This window comes from Bos javanicus, chromosome 21 (genome assembly GCF_032452875.1).
Source record: "Bos javanicus breed banteng chromosome 21, ARS-OSU_banteng_1.0, whole genome shotgun sequence".
NCBI lineage: Eukaryota > Metazoa > Chordata > Mammalia > Artiodactyla > Bovidae > Bos > Bos javanicus.
The window spans coordinates 15,600,117-15,626,891 of NC_083888.1; the positions used below are offsets into that span (position 1 = coordinate 15,600,117).

General features: G+C 46.0%; 1 protein-coding gene and 1 long non-coding RNA gene across 6 annotated transcripts in view; one reads left to right on the plus strand and one right to left on the minus strand.

Moving 5' to 3' along the window:
- Positions 1 to 26,775, minus strand: part of SV2B (synaptic vesicle glycoprotein 2B) — a 258,548-nt gene that overhangs the window by 198,841 nt on the left and 32,932 nt on the right. Inside the window, exon 1 of one of the 5 annotated variants that reach the window (XM_061394312.1) lies at positions 10,021 to 10,201. The exons of the other annotated variants lie outside the window; for them this stretch is intronic. The gene's annotated coding sequence lies outside the window, so the exon portion shown is untranslated. Of the gene's footprint in view, positions 1 to 10,020; positions 10,202 to 26,775 lie in introns of those variants that run through there. 5 annotated transcript variants of the gene reach the window in all.
- Positions 12,416 to 17,189, plus strand: LOC133234130 (uncharacterized). Its single transcript, XR_009732033.1, has 2 exons — positions 12,416 to 12,706; positions 16,929 to 17,189. It is a non-coding gene; the product is annotated as an uncharacterized LOC133234130 (long non-coding RNA).

Genomic DNA, 26,775 nt, shown 5'->3' on the forward strand with positions numbered 1-26,775 from the left:
ATTTATGGTTACCAAAGGGGAAGGAGGTGGAGGAGGGATAAATTAGGAGTTTAAGATGAGCAGATATATAAAAATATATAAACTGAGTGAAAGTGTTAGTCACTCAGTCGTGTCCGGCTCTTTGCAACTCCACGGACTGTAGCTCGCCAGGTCTATCCATGGAATTCTCCAGGCAAGAATACTGGAGTGGGTTGCCATTCCCTTCTCCAGGGGAACTTCCCAACCCAGGGATCGAACCCAGGTCTCCTGCATTGCAGGCAGATTCTTTACGGTCTGAGCCACAAGGGAAGCCCATATTTTATAATAAATTTACTGCAAAATAAAGTAAAATTTACAGTATATAAAATAAATAAACAAGATCTTACTGTATAACACAGGGAACTATATTCAATACCATAAAATAAACCAAAATGGAAAAGAATATGAAAAAGATATGGATACATATGTATGTATACCTTGCATGTATATATATACATATTCTCTTCATATTCTTTTCCATTATATGTATGAATCACTTTGCTATAGACCAGAAACTAACACAACCTTGTAAATCAACTATAGTTTAATTTTTAAACTTTTTAATTTAAATTAATCACAACCCAATAAATTTTAAAAATGCATTTCCTTAATCACATTAGTCTCCTTTCAAGTTCTCAATGCCCACGTGAGGCCAGGGACTACTATACTGGATGGTGCAGATATAAAACATCTGTGTCATCACAGGAAGTTCTACTGGACACTGCTGCTCTTATTCATACTCAGATTCGTTTTTTCCAAAGCTTCTTCACAGGCAATGGTGTGGTAGTTCTACCAAGAAGCACATAACATCTTGTCTGTTTTTCATCATGTTAGCAGCCATTGGTGATCACTGCCTAGACTCAGAAATTCAGGGTGATGAAATTCCAGATCCATCACTCTTTTTACTTATTACCCGGAATAACTCTATAAAAAGAAGCTGCTTTCCCTCATTTACTCTTTAATTGTCCTAAACTAGTTTGCATAGGAAAGGCAAGGTAACTATCTAATCCTTTCCCCAGTTCTCAAAACAAGTTGGCTCCCTAATCTTTTTTTAAGAGAATTTCCTTTTTTATTTTTCAAAATTTTTATTTATGTATTTATTGGCCATATCGGGTCTTAGTTTCAGCATTCGGGATCTTCTGTTGCACGGGCTTCTCTCTAATTGTGTAATCTGTAATCTGCAGCGTAGACTCTCTAGTTGAGACAAGCTGGCTTAGCTGCCCCACGACATGTGAAATCTTAGTTCCCCAACCAGGGATCAAACCAGTGTCCCCAGCATTGGAAGGTAAACTCTTACCTTCCATGGGACCACCAGGCAAGTCCCTTCCTAAATCCTCTAAAAGTGACCAATGACGCATTTTATTCTGAGAATCATTATGAACCTGTGGGTCTAAACGTATTTGGTATGTTTGAATCAATTGATGTTCTTAGCTACAATTATTGGCCTTATATAAATAAGTTTTCATATTTTTGCCATCATATTTTTGGAATTAAATATTAGAAGTAAGACTTCTGAGTCTAAAAATAAATGTTCACGTAATCTGTCCACCATCTCATGCCTGACATGTGGCTACTCCTAGTTATTTGCTGACCTTTTATCCACAGTAAATGCAACTATAAGTTTAAAATAAGTAACAGTTTTGTGGTAAATGTTTTAATGCCACTCACCTCTTCAATCTCACATTGAGAACCACACAATTTTCGAAATGACTGAGCTGGCTGGATTCTGATATAAGAGTGGCTTAAACACTCATTAATAATTGGGGTGATTAGTCATTAGTCTGGAGGGGTGTCCCATCATCATATTCAAGTTTTCCATAAAATGATTTAAAATTTTTCCAGAACCAGAAAGAAAAAAAAAAAAAAAAAAAACATTCAATGAGATGTAGAAGCTATCCCACCCAAATCTCTCACATCTCACCTGGAGAAACTAAGGCTCAGCAACAATCTGATTTTCCCAAGTTGTCCCAACAACTGGTATCTCAGTTGGGACTTCCATTCCCTGAAAATGAGAGGCACTTCTGATTTCTTTTTTTTTTTTTTAATTGGAGGCTAATTACTTTACAATATTGTAGTGGTTTTTGCCATACAGATCAACTTCTGCATAGGATTCAACCTTTCCTTAAGGAGTAGCCGTTTCGTCCTGGTCAGGGGAAGTGGCCCACGACCAGGACAGGAGGAATGACTAGTCCTGCCAGAGTCATCTCTCTTCTCCTTTCCAGCCAAACATGCCAGTCTCCACTTCATCACTGCCAGCCCTGGATCCCTGTGAACCAGCTTCCAGATGCCTCTCGGCCCAGGAGAAGAACCAACCCCGGCTGTCACCACTCCCACCTTCCCCAGGGAAAGAGGAAGCCATCCCTGCTCCTGGAAAGACAGACGTGATGACAGCTAGAAAGGATTTGCCTACTGAAGCTTGGAGCGCCTTCTCACAGATTGTGGAAGGAATGGATGCTCCTACTTCGCAGTCCAATCAGGGCTCAGCGAATCTAGCCAGTGACGAAATGAAAGACGTAGGGGAGTGCTGGCAGCTACCCACAGGTCCCTTATTCCACTGCACAGTTCTCTGCCTGGGAACAAGCACCCCAAAGGGCTGGACCCTCTCACTGGTCTCTGCTGGCTGGGATCAACACATGGAGATAAAGCTTTCTCTCCAGGGGCTTCCCTGGTGGTCCAGTGATTAAGAGTCCGCCTTGCAAAGCAGGGACACTGGTTCAATCCCTGGTCCGGGAAGATTCCACACACCACAGAACAGCTAAGCCCGGGTGCCACAACTTTGAGTCTGTGCTCTAGAGCTCAGGTACCGCAACTGCTAAGGCCCACGCGCCTCAGAGCCCATGCTCCGCAACAAGAGAAGCCACCACAATGAGAAGCCCGAGCACCACAAGGAAGAGTAGCCCCGCTTGCTGCAACTAGGGAAAGCCTGCTTGCAGCAATGAAGACCCCGCACAGCCAAAAACAACTAAGTAAAATTAAATAAAAGTTTTCTCTCCAAAAATATACCAAAGGTCCCTAGAGAGTAAAGCCCCCCAACCTGAAACCTTGCATTCTGGAATTGTCAGGTGCATGAACCCTGAATCAAAACTCCCAACAGCCCCCTGAGATCAGCCCACTCTCTTCCTACTTACTGAGGTTCACGCCTAAGCTGCACCGTCCACCTATAGCTGCCTGAATGCCTTCCACTGAATTATCTCCAGAGAACACAGGTCACTGTTTCATGTATCAGAGACCAGTGATTTACCCTGGGACTCCCAGACCCCTCAGGGATATTTACAAAGTTTTCAAAACGTGATAGTTTATATTTCTATTCATAGCTAACTCTGGAAAAAAAAAAATCAAGTTTGTGCGTAGGGAAAGAGGAGTTGAATACCTAAAAAACTGGCCATGGGAAAATGCATGAGGGTTCTCTCATGCTCCCGCAAGGCAGAGATTCAGAGCACTTCCTTCTGCACATGGAATCATGACATTTGCAGCAATATGGACGGACCTCGAGATTGTCATACTGATTGAAGTAAGACAGACAGAGAAAAAGAAATGTCCTATGATACAGAGTGTGGATTCTAAAAAGAAATGATCACCAGTCCAGTTTTGATGCATAATACAGGATACTCGGGGCTGGAGCACTGGGATGACCCAGATGGGATGGGATGGGGGGGGAAGAGGTTCAGGATGGTGAACACACGTACACCCGTGGTGGATTCATCTCAATGTATGGCGAAACCAATACAATATTGTAAAGTAATTAGCCTCCAATTAAAATATATAAATTTTTATTTTAAAAAAAGCTAAAAAAAAAAATAAAAAGAAATGATACAAATGAACCTATTTACAAGACAGAAACAGACTCACAGACTTTGAGAATGAACTTATGGTTGCCAGGAGCAAGGATGGGGGAAGGGATAGTTAGGGAGTTTGGGATGGACATGTACACACTCTTATATTTAAAATGGAAAATCAACAAGGACCTACTGTGCGGTATAGGGAACTCTGCTCAATATTATGTAACAACCTAAATGGGAGAAGAAGTTGAAAAAGCACAGATACACGTATGTTTATAACTTAACTGACTCGCTTCGCTGTACATCTGAAACCATCACAACATTGTTAATCAACTAGACGTCAACATAAAAGTTAGAAAACATTTCACGAGACTTCCCTGGTGGTCCGGTGGCGAAGACTCCATGCTCCCAGTGCAGGGGGGCCTGGTTCAATCCCTGGTCAGGGAGCTAGATCCTGTATGTCACAGCTGGAGTCCGCATGCCACAATTACAGATCAGGCAAACCACAGCTAAGACCAGATGCAGGCAGATACATGAATTTATGCTTTCAATTTCATGAGGAGGATCAAGAGGGTGGCAGATAGGAGGAATGTGTGTCAAAGGGAAAATCTCTCTGGAAGGTAAAAGTGAAAAAAGAAGGGGGTTGTGGGGAAAGAAGCACCTGATGCAAGACAAGCGCCTGAGACGAGAGCATCCAAGAAGAAAAGAAAACGGCTGAGTGAAAAGCAATCCTCTACCTATGGGTCAGCAGCAACGCTAGGGCGGGGGAAGTGGTGAAAATAGGCCAGCGGTCAGCGCTACCTGCTGGGAACCTACAGTGATTTTTGGTGCAGAGCACTTTTTGTTGCCACTATTGTTTTTATTGAGTTTGTTTGAGGTTTTTTTGTTTGTTTGTTTTTTTAAGAAAAAAGAGGAGTCAATATATATTGAACACTTCTGTGCTAGGAACTGGGCCTGGCATATGATGTGTATTACTCCAACAGGATCACGAAAAGCAGATTTCAGTTCAACCAATGATGAAAATGAAGTTGTTTAAAGATAAATAAAACACTTAACTGCAACCCGCCCTCCCCAACCCCCGCCCCGTCCTCATTTTTCTAGAGTGGTCATCCTTGCAAATTGCTCCGGACAGTGCCTGTTAATGCCTGACATCCTGGGGTCACTATTAAAGAGCACCCCCCTTTTCACTCTGGTGTCTGGGTTTGGATATAAATTAAACAACCGCCCTAGGTTGCAGCTACATGGTTGCTCTGTCCAATCCTCCAGGGATTTCCACAGGGAGGGTCTAGAATCAGAGCCATCCTCAATGGCCTCTTGCCTGAGCATCCTCAAGACAAAGGAGCTCCCGAGAAGAGAAGGAACCATGCGAAGAAAGTAGCAGAGAGACATGAGAAGAGTCCTACATTGAGAAATCGAAACACGCCTGACTTCTGGAACTTTCCTGAACACCATCATGATTCACACATGAGCCTTTTGGAGCTCTGAGAAATGCAAAACTGCAGGTGTAATCCCAGCAGAAGCAGAGGTCACAGTGGCTGCTTTCAAGGGATGGCACACCTGGCCGGCTTAGGACACCCTCGAGGAGGAGGACGGGGGACTTGAAGAAACCCCATCGTCATGGAGCCATGCCCTGCCCCACCGTCCCTGCAGCCTGTGGCTGGACACCTTCAGGGTTTGGAGTCCTGGCTCCGGACAGCAGTGTTTAGATGGTTCATAGAAGCCCTGCCCCCACCTCCCACCCAGGCATGGTCTGCAGACCCTCACAGTGTCCAGGAAATTGACATCTGTGGGTTCAAGCAGGATGTCAAGGCTGCTGGAGACGTTCTATTTGTGCCTGCATCTGAATAATTTAACACTCCCTCCAAAATAGACTATCATTAGAATTTGTCAATTCCTGTGCAGACAGCCTCAAAAAAGAGAGAGAAGGGAAGAGAAAGTTCCCACATATGTTGCCTTAGAGTAGGGGAACAGGAGGCTGGGTTCTGCGTTGTTCTTTTTCCTAGAGTCACAGCCCGCTGCTCACTGGTGCGTCTGGCCCCCCGGGAGCTGCTTCCCTTATGCGTGTCCTTACCCCTAAACGCACGTCTACTGCTGCATCCACCAGATAGAGACGAAAGCCCTCACTGGTCTGTTCCCCCCCACCACCACTTCCTCTGTGTGTGTGTGTATGTGTGTGTCTGTGCGCTCAGTCGTGTCTGTCTCTTCATGACCCCATGGACTATAGCCCACCAGGCTCCTCTGTCCCTGGGACTCTCCAGGGAAGAATACTGGAGTGGGTTGCCATTTCCTTCTTCAGAGGATTTTCCGAACCCAGGGATCAAACACAGATCTCTTGTGTCTCCTGAAATGGCAGGCAGATTCTTTACCACTGTGCCATCTGGAAAGCCTGCCACTTATCTTATGTGGGGCATATTCAGGTCACTTCCATGACCCTCAGTTTCTCCATCTGAAACACACGGCCTCCAGGACTTCCCTGGTGGTCCAGTGGCTAAGACTCCAAGCTCTGAATGCAGGGGGCCTTGGTTCGATCCCTGGTCAGGGAACTAGATCCCACATACTGCAACTAAGATACAGCCAAATAAATAAATAATTTTTTTTTAAATAACATGGCCTCCCTCATAGGGTTTTCATAGCATTAAACGAGCTAATTCCTCAAGGTCTGGCACACAACACAAGCCTGTCTTTAGTCTGCTGTTCCTTATCAGGCACTGACCTTAAATGAAACAATGCTAGTTCGCATGAGGTACCACAGACAGGCACAATTTCCAGCCCTGCATAATTCCACTTTCTTCCCATTGCTTAGCGTGACCATGCTCATGGGAAAACAAAAACAATCAAAATAAAACATTTGTGTATATATACACAATATATACATGTACCTATATAGACATGGATTACATATGTAATACACACATATATACGCACACACACACACATACGGGCTCATCAGCTCAGCCTCCAGTCTGGATGCTCAAATCAACTGAGCCCCAGTTCTGCTTGTCAGTTTGTTGAGCCCCTGGTTAGTGCCTAGTTATCCCCCATGAGGGCTGGTCCAAAGCTTTTCCATAAACCCCACCCACTTCCAAAACCTTCCCTCTTACTTCACCCCATTCACTGAGTCCCGCAGCCTTGTCTCCAAACGTCTCCACCCTCCTCCCATCCAGGCTCTCTGCACACCATCACGGCCTGAAGACCAGCCTCCCACTGTGCACAGCCCCACCTGCCCCCATGGGGTCCCAGACTTGGCTCCATCCACCACCTCCTCCCCTGCATCTTCAAGGTCTTATTCTCACTTAGTTTTTATTCTGTAAAAATGCTCAAGCCCCGCACATCCTAAAAACACTTCTCCCTGTGCTCTTTCTCACTAAGTCAATCTACATCGTCTCCTTCCTTCTTCCACCACCCTGAGAAATGTCTGGGTTCGCTGGCCTGTATCCCCGCCTGCATACTGGTTTCTTCAGCCCTGGAGCTGCACTTCTTGTTCTCAGGACTGCGCTGGCAGCGTCTCCTCCAGACTCACTGATTCTGTCCTAATTACCGTTCAGAGGTCTCTCGTGGGTCCCCATCCTCCTGGATCCCCCCTTGGGCAGACCTCTCCTACTCTGGGGTCCGTGACACCAGCCCTCTCCTGGCTCTCTCCCCTTCCTCCCTGAATGCCCTCTCTCTCAACCCCCCTGCCATCTCTCTCTCATTCCATGTTCATTATCCTCCACCCTCCTTTTTATTTTTCATATTCATTTATTTGGCTGCACTGGGACTTCGCTGCAGCATGCAGGATCTTCTAGCTGTGGCATGCAGGATGTAGTTCCCTGACCAGGAATCGAACTGGGTCCCCTGCCTTGGGAATGTGGAATCTTAGCCACTGGACCACACCTCCTTTTTATATGGGAATATTCCCTAAGGCTCTCTCACGGCACTTTTCCCTTCTGTCTCTACTCTGTCTCCGTGGAAGACTATACAACCTCTTCCCCCACATCACATTTCAGCCCTAGCCAAGCACATAACTCAGCCCTGACCTTGTCCCCTGAATTTGCCATCAGCTCACGAGTCTGCCCACTAAGACATCCACCAGCCTCTGAAATGCTCAAATGGAATTCAGGATTCCTCCAGCAGTGCCCCATCCTCTTCCCAGTTGCCCTAATCCTGGAACTCCAGCAGCTGACTGCTCCCTCCTTCCTCAGCCCCACTCCCCACACCTCCTAGCCCTGCAGTCTCAGCATCACATCATCACAGTCCCTCTTTCCCCCTCCCCACCACCACCCAGGTTCAGGCACTGGCCTCCCCCACCTGCCAACACAGCAACGACCACGTGGCCTCAGGCCTGCAGCCCCTCATCTCCTAAGTACCATCCCCGCCCGCTCTGCTCCGCACTGTAGAGCCTTCCTTGAATGTCTATTGACATGCACTCCCTTTGCTTCCAAGAGCCTTCAAAGTGCCAGTCAGTGAGCTAAGCATTCTCCCCACGTCATTCCACTCTCCTAAGACCCCTACGTGGGCACCATTTCTGCCTCCACTCTACAGCTGATGAAGTAGAGCACAAGGGAAATCATGCTCATGGGCACACAATTAGTAAAGAGTCTAACCAGCAAACGAGCCTAAAACCACTTACTACCTCCAACGGCAGACCAAATAAGACCAAAACAATTCCCTCCAAAGAAACCCTGGTAGAACCGAGTGTATAACACAGGGAATTCTACTCAGTGCTCTGTGGTGACCTGGTAAACAGGAAGGAAATCTAAAAAAGAGAAGATATTCGTATGTGCATGGCTGATTCACATTACCGTACAGGGGAAACTAACAGCCTTGCAAAGCAACTATTACTGTGAGTCACTCAGCTGTGTCTGACTGTGTCCGACTCTTCATGACCCATGGACCGTAGGCTGCCCCGGCTCCTCTGTCCATGGGATTTTTCAGGCACGAACACTGGAGTGGGTTGCCATGCCCTCCTTCAGGGGATCTTCCTGACCAAAGGTTCGAACCTGAGTCTCCTGCATTGCCAGCAGATTCTTTACCATTGCCATCAGGGAAGCCCTATACTCCAATTTTAAAAAATAATAAATAAATGGTCCACGTCTAGGGAAAAAAAAAAAAGAAGCCTTGGGTGGCTCCCTGCTGCCTACCAACTTCCCCAGCAACAGAGGCCCCCAGGGCTCCCCAGCAGCCACATAGCTGTCACACTGATGCTCCGTGTGTTGCTCCCTTTGGGTTCTGACCACCTCATGGCCACATCTGTGCCCTCAGATCATGTTCCAGTTCTGGGCCTTTCCCAGACTTTGCTGGCTTCACCAACTCACTTGGTTGCTCCCTCATCCCCCTGTGCCAGCTCCTACAGACAAGGATTCCTCCTTCATTGGCACACCCGGCACTTTATACCTTGGCCACAGCCTTCATTTTCTCTGACCTTACATGATGGTCATGTACATGTTCATTTTCCCATTGCCTCGAGGGCAGATACCCTCAATGGACTTATTTCTGTAGGTGGCACATACCTGACCCATTGTTGTTGTTCAGTCGCTAAGTGATGTCTGACTCTTTTGTGACCCCATGGACTGTAGCCCTCCAGGCTCCTCTGTCCATGGGATGGATTCTCCAGGCAAGAACACTGCAGTGGGTTGCCATGTTCTCTTCCAGGAGATCTTCCCAACCCAGAGATCCAAGCCGAGTTTCCTGCCTTGGTGGACAGAGTTCTTCACCACTGGCCCAGGGCACATTAAATATTTGTTGAAATGACTTGATCCCAAGGATCTGCCATAGAAACTGTCACCATGATTATTTCACCCTTGTTTGTAAAGCAGTATGATGAGGCTTGCATAAGGCAATGTCGGGATCTCGTACTCAATTAAGTGGAAAATGGGGGTGGGTTCCAGACCCTGGCCCACTAGCTGGTCCGCTCACTTGTTCTGGCTCCATGCAGAAAGCTCACTGCTTACAAGCTGCCAAATTAATTTTCAAGGAAAGAACAGAACAGCTTTCACATTCTGACACCTCCTCCTGCTCTTCCATCCCACCTTCTTGAGAACTGGCCTCTGAGGATGACTCATCGGTGGGAGAGGGTGAAAACAGCTCCCAGGAGGGGGCTGACAATCTCTGCTAGACAGAGAGTGGGGCTGGTGACAGCATGTGTCCCCGCCGGGTGGAGAGGCATTTTCTCCGCCATCTCAGGTTTGATTTGAGCCCTGGGGATAAGGCTAAGAAAGATAAGAGCATTCAGAAGTGCACTCACCTTCTTTTATCTGTGGAATATGCTCGAATACCTGGGGGATGCTTCTCTGTGCAAATAGCACCAAATGTCATTCTTCCCTCCCTCCACTCAAGTCTCCTTACAGTCCACAAAATGCAAGTCACTTTAATGCATCTAATGAGAAAAAGACAAGAAAAGCTCAAAGAACTACTCCTGAATCTGCTTGGCTTGGCAGAGTTAACATAGAAATCCGGACTATATCTCACAAGGGAATTATATTCAATATCCTGGGATAAACCATGATGGAAAAGAAGATTTAAAAAAAAAGAAGAAGAAGGTATGTATGTACATACATGAGGCATTTTGCAGTACAGCAGAAATTAACACAGCATTGTTCATCAAACATACCTCAATCAATCAGTAAAAAGAAATCCTGGTCACCACCGGGACTATTTTTGCACTCCAGTATTCAGGGATTAAAACCTGAACTCTGCCTACAAAGGCATCACGCAGAGCCTGGCACAACTCTTATACCAAACGTCTCTCTCCTCCTTCCCCTCAAGTACCCCACCTCCCCACTGGCATCTCAGCTCCAGACACACAAACACCCTTCTGGGCTGTCCCTGGGTCTATTCTATTCATCTGTTATGCCTCTAGAGTATTTCTTCTCTTTCTGATTCAAAGGTTATTTGTTCCACAGAAAGAGCTTTTCTTTTCCAAAATCAGAACAGGGTGGACAGTCTGCTTTCTAAACACCTACTGAGCCTTTCTGCTGGAAGATGATGCTGGACGGTGCTGCCAGCATGCGGGCTTGGAGCACAGAATGCCTCTCTGGCAGCCTCAAACAGAGGGCGAGGCCGAACGAGTTTGCTCTGCATCAGGCACGCAAAAGGCGCAGCTGGTCTCTTTTCAGCCTGGCCTCTGCCCATTATTAGAACATCCCAGTAATGCTTAAATTTACCTCCCACTCTCCCCACCCCATCTCATGCACACTCTTCTCTTTTCTGTGAAGATAAGGCTAAGCAGCCAGGGGAAAGAAGGGTTGAGAACATCCAATGAGCATCTGCCATGCACTCAGCTCAGAGTTGGGAGTTTAACATTCATTTGGTCCTTACAAGGACCCTCCAAGGTAGGGACGGTTATTATCCCATTGTATGGAAGGAGGAACTGAGGCAGGCTCAGAGAGGTTAAGCCACTTGCCAAATATCACTCAGCTGGTGAGTGATGGAACTTAGCAGTTGAGTCCATCTTTCAGCTTCAAAGCCTGGTCTACAAGATTTCCTCTGTGGTCTACAGTACAAATGACCAGACTGAACTGCTTGAGAACAATATTCACATTTTCAACATCTCTATATTCCTCACAACACTCACCAAAGAAAAGCCACTCTGTGTATAATGAAAGAATCCACGTGTGCGTAAACAGTTTAACAAAATAAGAGATCTGCCTACTTCCTTCTTAAGGTGGTCTGTACCCTGATTTTTGATTAAGTTTTACAATAAAGCCAAGTGCAGAGAGACCCCAGAAAGCAAGGATTGTTAGCTTTTGAAACAGACACGGCAATCCCTGGCACATCACATGAAGAAATAGACTTGTGTTCCCTGGTGGATGGGATGGTAAAGAACCCACCTGCCAATGCAGGAGACTCGGGTTTGATCTCTGGGTTGGGCCAATCCCCTGGAAAAGGGAATGGCAACCCCCCTCCAGTATTCTTGCCTGGGAAATCGCATGCAGAGAGGAGCCTGACGAGCTACAGTCCACGGGGTTGCAAAGAGTCAGACCGGACTGAGCAACTAGACAACAACATGCTTCCATTTCTACTTTCCTGCCCCTGGTTAGGAAATTATATTCCTTCTTATGAATGGAAATGCTAATGGAAATAAGTTTTGATGTCCCTGTCTGTTATATGGATTGGAAAGGAACACGGTGCAATGTCAATGATGGTGCTATTGGCGGAAATGGGTGCCAATCCCAGAAAACTACTCAGCCTCTGTGACCCTCAGTTTCCTGGACTTTCATGTGGGTTATGACAACATCCCCACTGCCTCACCAGGTTGGGATATCCAACTTCAAAAATAAGAGGGTGTAGCCAGTGTCGAGGCTGGGTGTCACTAAAGTGAACAACTGACCATCATCCAAGTTTTCCCAAAAGGGTGCTCTTAACTCAGTAAGGATAATTGTGGGGGGAGGATTTCCCTGGCAGTCTAGGGGTTAAGACTCCATGCTCCCCATCCAGGTTTGATCCCTGGTCAGGGAACAAACATCTTCCATGCTACATGGCACGGTCAAAAAAATAAAGAGACACAAATTTTTAAAAGAGCATAACTGTGGGAGGCAGAAGAATGACCTCCTAAAGCTGTCCACATCCTAATCCCTGGAATCTGTGGACATGCTACTTGACATAGCAAAAGGGACTCACAGGTGTGATTAAGTAAAGGATCTTATGATGCAGAGGCTATGCTGAGCTATGGGAGTGGACCCATTGTGATGACAAGGGTCCTCATAGAGAAGAGGAAAACAGGAGGGGGAAAGTCAGAGAGAAATCAGAGAACACAGCTGCTGGATACGAAGGTGGAGAAGAGGGCACAAGCCTGGGGATGCAGTCAGCTTCTAGAAACCAGAAAAGGCGAGGGATCAGGTTCTCTCCTCCAGCCTGCAGAAGAATGCAGCCCTGCAGGCACCTTGATTTTAGCCCAGGGAGACCCATTTCGAACTCCGACCTCTAGAACTGTAAGATAATTTATCACTGTTTAGCCGGTAAGTTGTGTCCTACTCTTTTACAGCCCTCATGGACTGTATCCCACCAGACTCCTCTCTCCACGGGATTTCCCAGGCAAGAATACTGGAGTAGGTTGTCGTTTCCTCCTCCAGGGGATCTTCCCAATCCAGGGCTCAAATCCATGTCTCCTGCATTGCAGGTGGATTCTTCACCATTGAGCCACGCAGGAAGCCCTTATAAGATAATACATGTGTGTCATTTTTACCCACTATGCGGCGATTTGTTACAGCAGCAAAAGAAACAAACCTAATATCCCTGCCCAAGGTGTGGCTGTCACCCCAAATCAGGCTTCATCAGGCCTGCAACACAAGTCTCTCTCCCATTCCCTATTGATTCCAGACAGCAACCAGAAGGCCTGACTGGTTTGCAAGGAGACATCTACCGGTAAGTCAGAATCCTCATCTTGGCATAACCAGCACCCCCTATCTTATTAGGCAGACCAGCACGGGAGACCCATCTGTATTTGGAAGGAAGCTGAGAAGAACAGAACTGGAGGAGGCAGAGGTGGATGAGTCACCCTCTCTGGCCCCCAGCTCAGACCCTGGCACCTGTGCCCCCACAGTAGGCACAGCCTTGCCAATACCTGGGTCTGCTGGCTAGAATGTCCTCTTTTGGGCAGTATTTGGAAGGCACTGCCAGCATCGCCTTCTGAGAAGCTCGTTTTTCTGCACATACTTGACTGATCAACACCTCGTAAGAGTGTTAAATGTGTTCTTTCTTTAGAATGGCAACAATTAAATATGTCATACACTAGAAGCTTGGAAGGACTGATGCTGAAGCCGGAGCTCCAATACTCTGGCCACCCGAGGCAAAGAACCAACTCATTGGAAAAGACCCTGATGCTGGGAAAGACGACGGCAGAAGAAGAGGGTGACAGAGGATGAGATGGTTGGATGGCATCACCGACTCAATGGACATGAACTTGGGCAAACTCTGGGAGAAGGTGAGGGACAGGGAGGCCTGGCGTGCTGCAGTCCATCAGGTCGAAAAGAGTCGGACATGACTTGGAAACTGGGCAACAACAACAAATGCTAAAAGCATTCAGAACACAGCAAGCACTCAACACATTTCAGGGATTTCCCTGATGGTCCGGTGGTTAAAGAATCTGCCCTGGAATGCAGGGACGTGGGTTCAGTCCCTGGTTGGGGAACTAAGATCCCACACGCCATGGAGCAGCTAAGCCTGCCAGCCTAAACTACTGAACCCACGTGCTCTGGAGCCTGCGTGCCACAACTAGAGCGTCCATGCACTGCAGCGAAAGATCCCCCATGACGCGATGAAGATCCCACGCGCTGCAACCATGTCCGGATGCACTCAAGTAAATAATAAGTATATTTAAGAAAACAAATTTCAATTACTATCAGTATTATTATCATCATTGTTAATTTATTCAATCCAGTTATGTTCAAGTGCACTGGGACTGGGGGTTCTTTTCTCTCTTCGAGGAAACGTAAATTTCTCTCTCCGCTCTTTATCCCCTGGTGTTAAACTTCCAGCTTCCCAAGGGGAGCTTCACCTCTTTTGCTGACTGCCAGTGGTCATTATACAGAGGTCAGCTGGGATCGCCGTTGCATGATCTATAAGGTCCTTTTCAATAAATGGGAAAATGTATGTGAAACTGCAAGTACAGGGCCTGGCACAGAAGAGAAACTCAACAGTGTCTGCATTCTCACTTATTAACTCTCGGTTATAGGTTGACTTATGTTCCCTCATAATTCATACATTGAACACCCACTGCCTCAGAATGTGACTGTATTTGGAGACAGGACCTTTAAAGAGGTGACCCAGGCGGCACTAATGGTAAAGAACCCGCCTGTCAATGCAGGAGACATAAGAGACGTGGGTTGGATCGCTGGGTCAGGAAGATCCCCTGGAGGAGGGCGTGGCAACTCACTTCAGTATTCTTGCCTGGAGAATCCCATGGACAGAGGAGTCCATGGGGTCGCAAAGAGTCAGACACAACTGAGAGACTGAGCAGGAAGTTCAATGAGGCCCTCAGGGTGGACCCTGACCCAATCTAACCAGTGTCCTTATAAGAGGAGGGGCTCCCTGCTGGTCCAGCGGTTTAAAATCTGCCTGCCAGTGCAGGGGAAACAGACTTGACCCCTGGTGTCCAGGAAGATTGCACACACCGTGTGGCAACTAAGCCCAGGTACCACAATTGCTTAGCCTGAGTGTCCAGAGCCTGTGCTCCACAACAAGAGAAGCCCATGAACCACAACTGGAGAGCAGCCCCCGCTCTGCAGCTAGAGAATGCCTGCACACAGCCACGAAGACAACGCAGCCAAAACTAACATTTTTAAATGCTAAATAAATAAGTGTTTTAAAGAAAGAAGAGGAGGTTAGGACATGCAGAGATTTACCAGAGATACACACACAGAGGAAAAGCGTGTAAGAAGACATCAACGGGCTACTGTGCCCAAGTCAAGGAGAGAGCCCTCAGGAGAAATGAACCGGCGGGCACCTCGATCTGGACTTCCAGCCTCCAGAACAGGGAGACTTTCTGCTGTTCAAGCCTCCCCTGGGAAAGACCCTGATGCTGAGAAGGCCTGAAGGCAAAAGGAGAAGAGGGTGGCAGAGGATGAGACGGTTAGATGGCATCACCAATTTGATGGACATGAACTTGGGCAAACTCCAGGAGTTAGTGATGGATAGGGAGGCCTGGCGTGCTGCAGTCCATGGGGTTGCAAAGAGTCAGACGTGGCTGAGCGACTGAACAACAACAACAAGCCTCTCCATCTGTGTATTTTGTTGTAGCAGCTCTGGCAAACTAATACCACTCCCTTTCAAGAACAAATAATGGCTGCATCCACTCCAGTATTCTTGCCTGGAGAATCCCAGGGACAGAGGAGCTTAGCGGGCTGCCGTCTATGGGGTCGCACAGACACGACTGAAGCGACTTAGCAGCAGCAGCAGCAGCAATGGCTGTATCTCTGGACAGCAGGAAGCTGTTTTAAGTCTGACTTAAAAGAGGTCTCTGATCCCTGTTTGGGCCTGGGGGCCTCTGTTGTGTGAAGCAAGGGCACATATTTTCCCAGCAGGACTTGGCGGCCGCACCTGGCACTCATGAGAAGGCGTCTCACTTCCTGAAGAAGGAGGTGTCATTATTTGCACAATCCCCCCCCAGAGCCCTTCATGAAGAGGAGAGCCGTGCATCGTGGCCTCACAGAGGAAACGCGGCGCTGGCACCTCGGATACGGAGAACTGTAAAATCGCAGATGACAGATTCGTGACTCCCCTGGGGGAATAAATAGCAAGAACAGATGGGACCAGAGGCTGGGAGGTTTCATGGAAATCTTAATAGCATTCTGATAATGTAATGAATGTGGTGAGAAGAGAAGAGCAAGCCAGTATCAGCAAGGCAAGACACAGTCTAGCCCACCCTGAGGATTACCCAGGAGGACCATTCTGTGAGGAGGACATGCAGAGATTGACCAGAGATAGCCACACAGAGGAAAACCATGTAAGAAGACATCAGCTGGGCTGCTGTCCACAAGTCAAGGAGAGAGTCCTCAGGAGAACCTGCAGGCACCTCCATTTGGCCTTCCAGCCTCCAGAACAGGGAGAAGAGGAGGCTGGAAGAGGAGCCACAGGGTGAGGAGAGCACCACAGGGCTACATGGACAACTATTTCCCAGGGAACTTAAAGAGTGCTCTCTGAACTGGCTTCCCAGGTGGCTCAGTGGTAAAGAACCCACCTGCCAATGCAGGAGACATGGGTTTGATCCCTGGGTCAGGAAGATCCCCGGGAGGAGGAAATGGCAACCCACTTCAGTATTCTTGCCTGGAGAATCCCACGGACAGAGGAGCCTGACAGGCTACACCCTATAGCGTCTCAGAGAGTCAGACGGGACTGAGTGACTGAGCACAGCTTTGAACTGGCAAAGCTAAGTGCCTTACGATGGGGTACCCTCCAGAGCGATGCTCCCCCATTTGCCCCATGCACTGCTTCTGGCTATCTCTCTGGGCAGCAGTGAACCATGACCCAGTCTGCTTAGCTGCCCCACAGGCATCTTCTACATGGCCCTGGGTGACTTCCAGGTAAAAGAGTAATCTAGGAACAGCGAGGGGACACAGGCCACATGTGCTCAGAGCTCAGGAGGGTCTCTCCTGGAGAAGGCTTATCTAGTGAGTCCAGCCTGTTCCCAATTAATCTCTCCCTATTCATTTCTAGAGACTCTCAGTGAAGACATGCCCAAGGTAAAGAGTCCTGGACAAGGAATCTGAAGGTGTGGATCACAACTCTACCACGTGCCAACCATGAGACACTGGATAAGTGACTCAGCTTCTCTGTAAAGTGGGAATAATACTTTCTACCTTGTGGGAATTTTTGGTAAAGAGCAAAGGAGGTCTACTCCTTAGAAATGGCAGGCATTGAACACACACAAACTCCCCTCCATTTGTGTCCCACAAATAGAACAATGTACACGGTGTTTATTGCATGGATCTTGGCTTTCTTGGTATTCCTGGATAAACAAATGCAGGCTTCGAGGTTTGATGGCCCACAGGCACTGTCTCTTCCTCAAGCTTTTATTTAAACAGGTGTCTTGGAAAGTGCAGGACTGAGAACAGATGAAACGTTGGGGAAGATAAGCCCAGGTGCTCAGTATCTTAACTGGGGAATCCAGTGTTGTTCAGTCACTCATAGAGACAAAAGAAGCAACTGGAAGGAGCAGAAAGGATGGAGAAGGAGTCAGACCTGGGGTGCCAGCTCTGCAGCAGAGAACAAGCAGGGAACTGGTGTCCAAATGGCTCACAAGGCAAAAGGAGCAGAATCATTACCCATCAGAAGAAAGCTGAGCAGTTAAAGAGGCTCCAGACAGGGCAGCCCTGCTTTCCCAGCTGAGTCCTCAGAGAGGACGTTTGGGGATCCCACTTGTGAGCACCATGACTTAAGTCGTGATGGGTGGCGGGGAGCATCTCTGATGAAATCTACTCTGAATCAGGCTTTGTGCTCATCTTAAATGCGTCCACAACACCCCTGGCCTTATACTCATGACATATATTTATAGTGAGTCCCCTACATATGAACAAGTTCTGTTCCAAGAGCGCATTGGCAAGTCTAATTGGTTTGTAAGTCCAACAAAGTCAGCCTAGGTACCCAACTAATGCAATCAGCTGTATAGTACTGTACTGAAAGAGGTTTATAATACTTTTCACAAAAACAATACATTAAAAAACAAACACACACAAAAAAGAAACATTTTTAATCTTATAGTGCAGGACCTTGAAAAGTGCAGTAGTACAGTACAACAGCCGGCATGCAGGGGCTGGCACGGAGTGAACGGGCCAGAAGAGTTACTGATGCAGGAGGGAGACGAGGTGGGAGAGGGCAGAGCTGAAGGGTCATCAACAATAGGAGACGGAGTGCAAGCTGTGATTTCACTCACGACTGATCCTGATGGCTCGGGTTCTGGTTCTTTGCTGGAACCAGATGCACCATTGCATGAACCTTGAAGCGTGAAACTTGAAGGTTCACGTGTAGAGGACTTAGTGTACCTGACATAGTGGGGGGTTGCAAATGGGGCCGTTTAGCACATATTGGGAATACAGTCTCTTGTAGTCAGGCTCCTGAACAAGCAATGTTTTTCAAAATAGTTTATAAATAGATTCTTTCTTGAGGTGGATGGAGAAGGAGAGGGCATGGCAGAGAGGAAAAAAATTCCCTGACTGGTATGAGGACTTGTGAGTTTTAAGCGAATTGATGTTCTAATCTCATCTGTTTTCCTTTTTAAGCCAACTCTCTTTCCTTCTAGCTAGTGGGTGATCTGTTTGGTTTGCCCGGCTGTTGAGTCCACCTTCAGAAAGAAAATAAAAAATATAAAAAGGTAAAAGTGATCACAGAATATAATAGACGCGAAAGACAAAGAAAGGAGATTCTAGCCAAGAATGCTGGGTGACTCTGGGAGGAAAACAAAAATGTCAGAAACAGAAGCGACAACTGAAGGTTTACTCTGTCAGGGTGTAAAACCTTGGCTGCACATCAGGATCACTGGACAGTTTCTTTAAGAAATTCAATTTTCCAGTGCCACCCTTAGAGTCTGGCTTAAGTATCCTTAAGGAGAGTTAGGATATTGCTTGTTTTGTTTTGTTTTTAGATAAACTCCTCAGCTGATTCTAATACACAGCCAGGATTGAGAACCAAAGGACTGGATAAAAATTTGCCAAATATAAAGAAAATCTTCACTCTTCAAATTTATGTGCTCTGCTAAGTCCCTTCAGTCGTGTCCGACTCTGTGCAACCCTACAGACTGCAGCCTGCCAGGCTCCTCTGTCCATGGGATTCTCCAGGCAAGAACGCTGGAGTAGGTTCCCATTTCCTCCTCCAGGGGGTCTTCCCTGACCCAGGGATCAAACCCTCATCTCTTGTGTCTCCTGCATTGGTAGGCAGGTTCTTAACCATTAGCACCACCTGCGAAGCCCCTTCAAACCCATAGTGTTTACCAAATTTCAAGCAAAGCGCACCACATCCTAACACTTTCTTAATTTCAAAGAGAAAATTTTAATATAAGTTATTAACATAAGAACAAAACTTAGTATTTTCATAGACAATTTCCCTGCCACTTTAAACTACAGGAGATAATTCGCTGGAATCTTAAGGGAGGGGCTACAGTGTAACTGCTCAGGCTCCAGAATCTAAAAGTCTTGACTAGGTTTCTCTGCCATTTACTGCCTGAATCCTCTTGGGTAAATTGGGAAGATTAAATGAGATATTATATTTAAAGTAACCAAAGCCTAGCATATAATCCTTAGTGAGGGTTAGGTTTTTTCTTATTATTTTCTTATTTTAATAGCTTTGTTATTTTAAAATACAAAGCTTCATAGAAAGACTGAAAATAAACATTGGATAAATAAAGAAATATACCATGTTCTGTAACACCATCTGTCACCAAATTAACTAGTAATGTAACTACATAAATATAAATCTAATTGGTAGTGGAATTAAACTGTAATTCCTATCCAAATTCCAACAGAATTTTTTTCTTAACTCAATATGATGAGAAAAACAACTTTTGTTTTTCAGAGCTTTTGCCCGGCATCTTACAATATAATAACCCTGTCCAGAGTCTGGACAATTAGAAAAGGATTGAGTTTAGGATTCCCTCTGTAAGTTCCTGCTTTGCTTTTTCCAAGGTCCCTTTTAAGACAACTAATTAGAGTTAAGTACATGAAAATTAGTGACCTTCATCCATACACACACACACACACACACACACACACACACACACACAATGGAATATTACTTGGCCATAAAAAAGGAAGAAGTGTGAATCAATTGAACTAAGGTGGATGGAACTAGAGCATGCTGTACAGGGTGAAGAAAGTCAGAAAGAGAAAAACAAATAACATATATTAACGCATATATATGGAATCTAGAAAAATGATACTGATTAACCTATTTGCAGATGTAGTGATAGACCCATGGACATAACAAGGGAAGGAGAGGGTGGGACCAATGAAGAGAGTGGCACTGATGTATATACACTACCATCTATAAAACAGACAGCTAGTGGGAAGCTGCTCCATAACATAAGGAACCCAGCCGGATGCTCTGTGATGACCTAGAGGGGTGGGTTGGGGAGGGAAGGCTTGAGAGGAAGGAGATATACACATAGCTATGACGGACTCACATTCCTATATGGCAGAAGCCAACACAACACTGTAAATCAATTATCCTCCAATTTTTAAAACATTAATAAAAATAAAATAACCACACAGAGTTAAGCCCATGAAAAATCAGCAGCTTCTGGCCCAACCACCTTATAAGTAACAGGTGCTTACTACACTGTCCTCAGTCTCCCGCTGGATCATGACCTGGGACAGAAGACTACCCTTCCCCCCACCACAACTGTGCCCACTCGCTTCCTTGGTGCAGGCGTATTGAAACTGCACCTTCAATCAACACCCACCCCTGAAACCCAAAGCTGGTGTTCCGGGACAACCTAAAGGGGTGGGGTGGGGAGGGAGGTGGGAGTGAGGTTGAAGGGGAAGGGGACATATGTATACCTATGGCTGACTTATGTTGATGTACAGCAGGAGCCATCACAATATTGTAATTATCCTTCAATTAAAAGTAAAAATTTTAAAAATTTAATAAAACCACCCCTGAAGTTCCCCTTCCCCAAAGTGGAAACTCAGATGCTGAAGGAGCCACTTGCCAATCCTATGCAGATGGTTTGTACCCCCTCATTCAGCAGGTCAGAGTTTGCATATTCTTAATTCAATACACCAGCTCTGGCTTCTCAACACATTTGGCAACATAACTCAGTAATTCACCTGGAAAAATAAATGGGTGAAAATACCCAAGTGAAAGTCACTCAGCCAGCTCTTTGTGACCCCATGGACTGTAGCTCGCCAGGCTCCTGTGTCCATGGAATTCTCCAGGCAAGGATACTGGAGTGGGTTGCCATTCCCTTCTCCAGGAGATCTTTCCGACCCAGGGATCGACCTCTGATCTCCTGCACTGCAGGCAGATTCTTTACCATCTGAGCCAAATACCAAAGGAACATTTTCAAAGTAAGATTGAAGAGGGATTTGTACTTCTAGACATTAAAGCAGAACATAAAAGTATAATAATTACAAGAGTTTGAGACAGAGAGATCAAATAGAGCAAAATATACAAGTGGGTTTTCAACTCAGTGGGGAAAGGAGTGTTCACTAAGTGGTACTGAAAGACTGATCAACAACAATTAAAACGAACTAAAATAGACTTGGGCTTCTCTGGTGGCTCAGTGGTAAATAATCCACCTGCCAATGCAGCAGGTTTGATCCCTGGGTTGGGAAGATTCTCTGGAGAAGGAACTGGCAACCCACTCCAGTATTCCTGCCTGGGAAATTATACAGATAGAGGATCCTGGCAAGCTACAGTCCATGGGGTCACAAAGAGTCAGACACGACTGAGTGACTGAACAACAACGAAATAGAGATTAATTCCCTACCTCCCACCATAAGATCATAATAAAGTGAAAATGATTAATAGCTCACATATAAAATTAAAATGGTAAAAACAGTCCAAATTTACAGGGTAAGGAAATTTTAGGGTAAGGAAAAACTTAAGCATGAAAAGAATGGAATTTTAACTGAAAACACTAGCAATATGAATACATAAAAATTAGATTGCTACATGGCAAGAAGACCATGTAAGTACAAAATTAAAGGCAAATAGATTGGGAACATGATTACAGTAATTATGAGTCACTGATTTAGTAACCTCAATACACACAGAGCTTTTACTAACAAATATGGAAAACAGTAACACTCAATTTTAAATGGACAAAGGACATGGAAAGACAATGCTTAAAAAAAAGGAAATACAATTAGTCAATAAGCAAAGTGCTCAATCATGTTAGCAATCAAATACAAGAAAAGTAACATCTTGTCTCAATGAACAAATTGACCATGTTTTTATTTTTTTCATAATTAAACATCAAGGATGCATTGAGGGGCATCCATACATTGCTGGTCATAGGGTAAATTAGCACCATGTTCTGAAAAGTAACTTGGCAGTACGAGTAACTTTATAATATATAAGTTTTACTATTTCCCAAATCTTATTCAATAGCAAATACTATCAAGCTGATCAGAAAAAAATTAGTAAGCATAAAGAAACCAGTGACCTGGATGACAAACTTGAATAGTTCCTAATTTCACCAGTAGATTTTGGTAATTTCAAATTCCCTTGCAAACATGAGTCTTGGAATAAGTCACATTCTGTGTGTTATTAATATAATAGTTTACAACAACCAGAGCCAGAGTGGGGGTATTTGTCATCTGCTAAATTCAGGCAACTCAGCAAGTGACCCCGACCTAAACAGGAGAACGAATGGATTGCTCACTAGAACTTTGTAGTCAGACTAGACCTCAGGCACATTTTATCCTTTTCCCTCATCCACTTTAACCACTGAATCTTTCCCTGAGATTAAGAAAAGATTTATCATTTAAAAATATATATATATAGCTCACCACTGGGAAACTCTTATTCCCCTAGAAATGCCAACCATTTGCTCCTTGCAAAAATATACTCAGTAGCAGCATTTTATTTTTGTTCTTTGGACCCCGCCTTATCCTAAAAAGTGGAGCATCCTGGGTGAGCTCCCCACAGAGGATCCCATCTGCTGCCGGCCAGACAGAGGCTGGGGATTAGGAGTAAGCGCTGGGAGCCCCAAGCAGATCAGCCAGCATGCCCACACCCCTGTGCCCTGCCTCCACACGGGGAGAGCTGATTAGCCAGTGCATGAAATGTGCCAGGCTCCAAGCAGAGTTGAAGGGAAGCAGGAAGGAGCTAGAAAGAGGGGCTGGAAGAGGAAGAAGGCAGCAGATCGATTCTGTCCATTCAAACTGGAACGTTGAGTGACTCAGAGGCACAACAGTAATTATGGTAACAGGGAGATGTCCCTTCTGGCATTGCTCTGGTCTATATCGGCCCCTCTAATGCCGGCGGTTCCCAGGTATGCTGCTTTCTTGGGGCAAGGCTCAGCTCACCCTAGCTTCTTGCAGTGCTGAAGAGCATCTCAGAGAGGGGCAACTGGGTCCCAGCTCACACCCTCCAGCTGACCAAGCATCCATCCAGCCACTACTTCAAGTATTGGGCTGACCAAAAAGTTCATCCGGGTTTTTCTGCAGCATCTTATGGGGAGACCTGGATGAACTCTTTGGCCAACCCAAGAGATTTCCCCCTGCTGTGATTTAGCTACTGTTTAGGCAGGCCTGGGGCGCCTGCTCCTCCCCTAAGCTTTATGCTTCCTCCCAAGGAGCCTTCAGTACCTTCCAAAGCCCCAGTGAATGGATGAGAAAAAGGTCCTTTTCTTCCCTTGGCACTGCACCACCATCCATGTTTCCCTGCTGGTATGGGCTACTCTATTAAGCCTCCTACCTGCCAAAATTTCCAGACTCAAAGGAGGCACTCGGCGTCCTCACTGCTCTAAACTCCAGGGGACACATCAAGCCCTCCAAGCTCAACACACTCCAGCAGAACCACAGAGGGGTGGAGTGTCTGCAGGTATAACATGCCCCATGGCCCTCTTTGCAAACATCTCCAGTCTGCATAAGGGACTCTCTCAAGGTCCCTTCACTTGACTTCATGGGGAGCAAACAGTCCTTCACCTCAAGCAAGTACTTTCTACAGGTGAAGATTCCAGAAATGATGCCTTCTTTTCCATCTCTATACCTATGTAGACCTGGAGGCTTAAAGTTGAGGGCGCCAAGGCCAGATTTGATACCTCTTGGGAACTCATGAGGGACCCCAGTTATTTGTATGTGCATGTTCAGTCACATCCAATTCTTTGCAACCCAATGGACTGTAGCCCACCAGGTTCCTCTGTCCACGGGATTTCCCAGGCAAGAATACTGGAGCAGGTTGCCATTTCCTCCTCCAGGGGATCTTCCCAACCCAGGGACTGGACCTGTGTCTCCTGTGTCTCCTGTATTAGCAGGTGGATTCTTGACCACTGAGCCATCCAGGAAGCCCCCAGGTTATTTGTGGCTCAGTGTAAAAAGCAGAGTGCCTAAAACTTCATATTTTCAGATTTGCCCTCTGAATGCCTATTCTAGGATGATAGAAAATTTCCATAAAGAAGGCTGAGAGCCGAAGAATTGGTGCTTTCAAATTGTAGTGCTGGAGAAGACTTTTGAGAATCCCTTGGACAGCTGGGAAATTAAACCAATCAATCTTAAGGGAAATCAACCCTGAATACTCATTGGAAGGCCTGATCCTGAAGCTCTAATACTTTGGCCACCTGATATGAACTCATTGGAAAAAAAACCCTGATGCTGGGAAAGATTGAAGGCAAAAGGAGAAGAGGGAAGCAAAGGATGAGAGGGTTGGATGACACCACTGATTCAATGGACAGGAGTTTGAGCAACCTCTGGGAGATGGTGAGGAGCAAGGAAGCCTGGCGTGCTATAGTCCACGGGTCAGACATGACTTAGCAACTGAACAACAGAAAATTCCCACTCAACTTCCTGTTATATAAATAACTTGCTGTGATGGCTCAAATTATTATTCCCAATTCTTCTCCCCAGTGGAATACAATTATAATCCATACTCTTAGCCAAATAATGTTGCAGTGTTTTCCACTGTGAGAGATGTGTACTTTCTCACTTCGTTGATGTTGGGTTTGGCAATGTGGTTTGCTTTGGCCAGTGAAATGTCAACAACAGGATATGCACAGGGACCTTCAATTTACTTTTACAGTTAGGCATCTCTCATGTCCTCTTACCATTTGCCGTGAGAAGGACACATCCTTAGCAGCTGCCTGTAACATCCAAGGAGCTGGATGAGAGACACACAGAGCAGATCTGCACCTGACCTGCAACATGAAGGAGAGCCTTTCTATTTGACTGACAAACTCATGAGTGAGATAAATAAAGTTCATTGTGTCAGTCACTGAGAGATCAGGGGATGTTTGTTATGCAGCATTATTATTCTCAGGCAGTAATAGCTGACTGATACACTTGGTATCTGCCTAACATTATGCTGAGCACTATAGTGCATCCATGCTCAACTACTCGATTGTGTCCAACTCTGCAACCCCACGGACTGTAACCACCAGGCTCCTCTGTCTACGGGATTTCCTCAGCAAGAATACTGCCATTTCCTAGTCCAGGGGATCTTCCCAACCCAGAGATCAAACCCCCGTCCTGAGTCTCCTGCAGTCGCAGACAGATTCTTTACCACTGAGCCACCTGGGAAGTCTTGAGCCCTGTAGTACCTCACTTAATTTCTTTCTCTTCACAACTGTATGAGACAGAACCCTATTAATATTATCTTTATCCTATAGATAAGAAAATTGAGGCACAGAGCATTTAAGCACAATTAGTAAGTGAAGGAGACAAGCTTCAAATCCAGTCATCCGATCACAGTGGGAACATGAAACAGGAAGAGAAAAGTGCAGCTCTATGCTCTCCAGGGTCTGTATTCTGGGACTAACTTTGGACTCAGAGCTGCAAGACTCTCAGAATAAGATTGACTAGATCCCAAGAGCCAAGGCAACTTTTCCAGCTCTGTCAGTGCGTGCAGAGAAAATGAGACAGGCTTCCCTTCCAGAATGCATGACCCATCCCTGAACTTTGAGGAGGAGAAGTCCCATGGGGAATTCTAACCAAGGAACAATCCTGCCTTTGTGAAGAGCAGTCATCCAACTGCTGGGATTGTTCTGCATGGGATTGCACTGCACGTCTCATTCTCTACCTTTTTAGAAATTCTCTCTAAGCAAATATCTCTGGCTTTTTCTTTTAAAAACAATTACACAATTGCCAGCTGCTAGGCTTATACAAGTAACCTGATAATAGCAAAGCAATATGCTGTCCAGTGTTCAAACACCGCCACACAACAACAAATCAGGCTGGAGTGCCAGTTCTTGTTCACAGCCTGCAAACAGAAGCAGCACAAGTCAAAGCCACCCACTCTCCCCATATCAGGGGAACAGAGTAGCAAGACGTTTGGTCCCAAGATGGATTTTTTTGTCTCTTCCAATTTTCAGGATGTTCTGCGTGCAGGGAGAATGTGAAGTCACATTCTTTGGCAGAATAACTCATCAGTGTGATTCAATGACTCACTCCCTTTTTTAACCAAAGTTAGTACCCCTGATGGCCAGCATTGGGGCTTACAGGTCTTCAAGTTACAGACAAGCCAGTAATTCAGAGGACAAGGATCGAGTCTTCCTTGCACACCACTAACCCCGATGCCTAGAATGGTGGGCAGTCAATCAATATTTGTTGAATATAGATGTAAAGGGGATTTCAGGGATGGAGGGGAAGCTACCTTTGAATTTTTCATATTCTAATTCTTAAAATGCAAGAATAGGGAAAGCATGGGACTTCCCTGGTGGTCCAGCAGTTAAGAATCTGCCTTGCAACACAGGGGACAGAGGTTCAATTCCTGGTCAGGGAACTAATATCCCTCATGCTATGAAACAGCTAAAGACCCCATGCCACAGCTAGAGTTTTGGGTGCTGCAAAGGAAAGATCCCGCGTGACACAAGGAAGACCCTGTGAACCACAACTAAGACCCAATTCAGCCA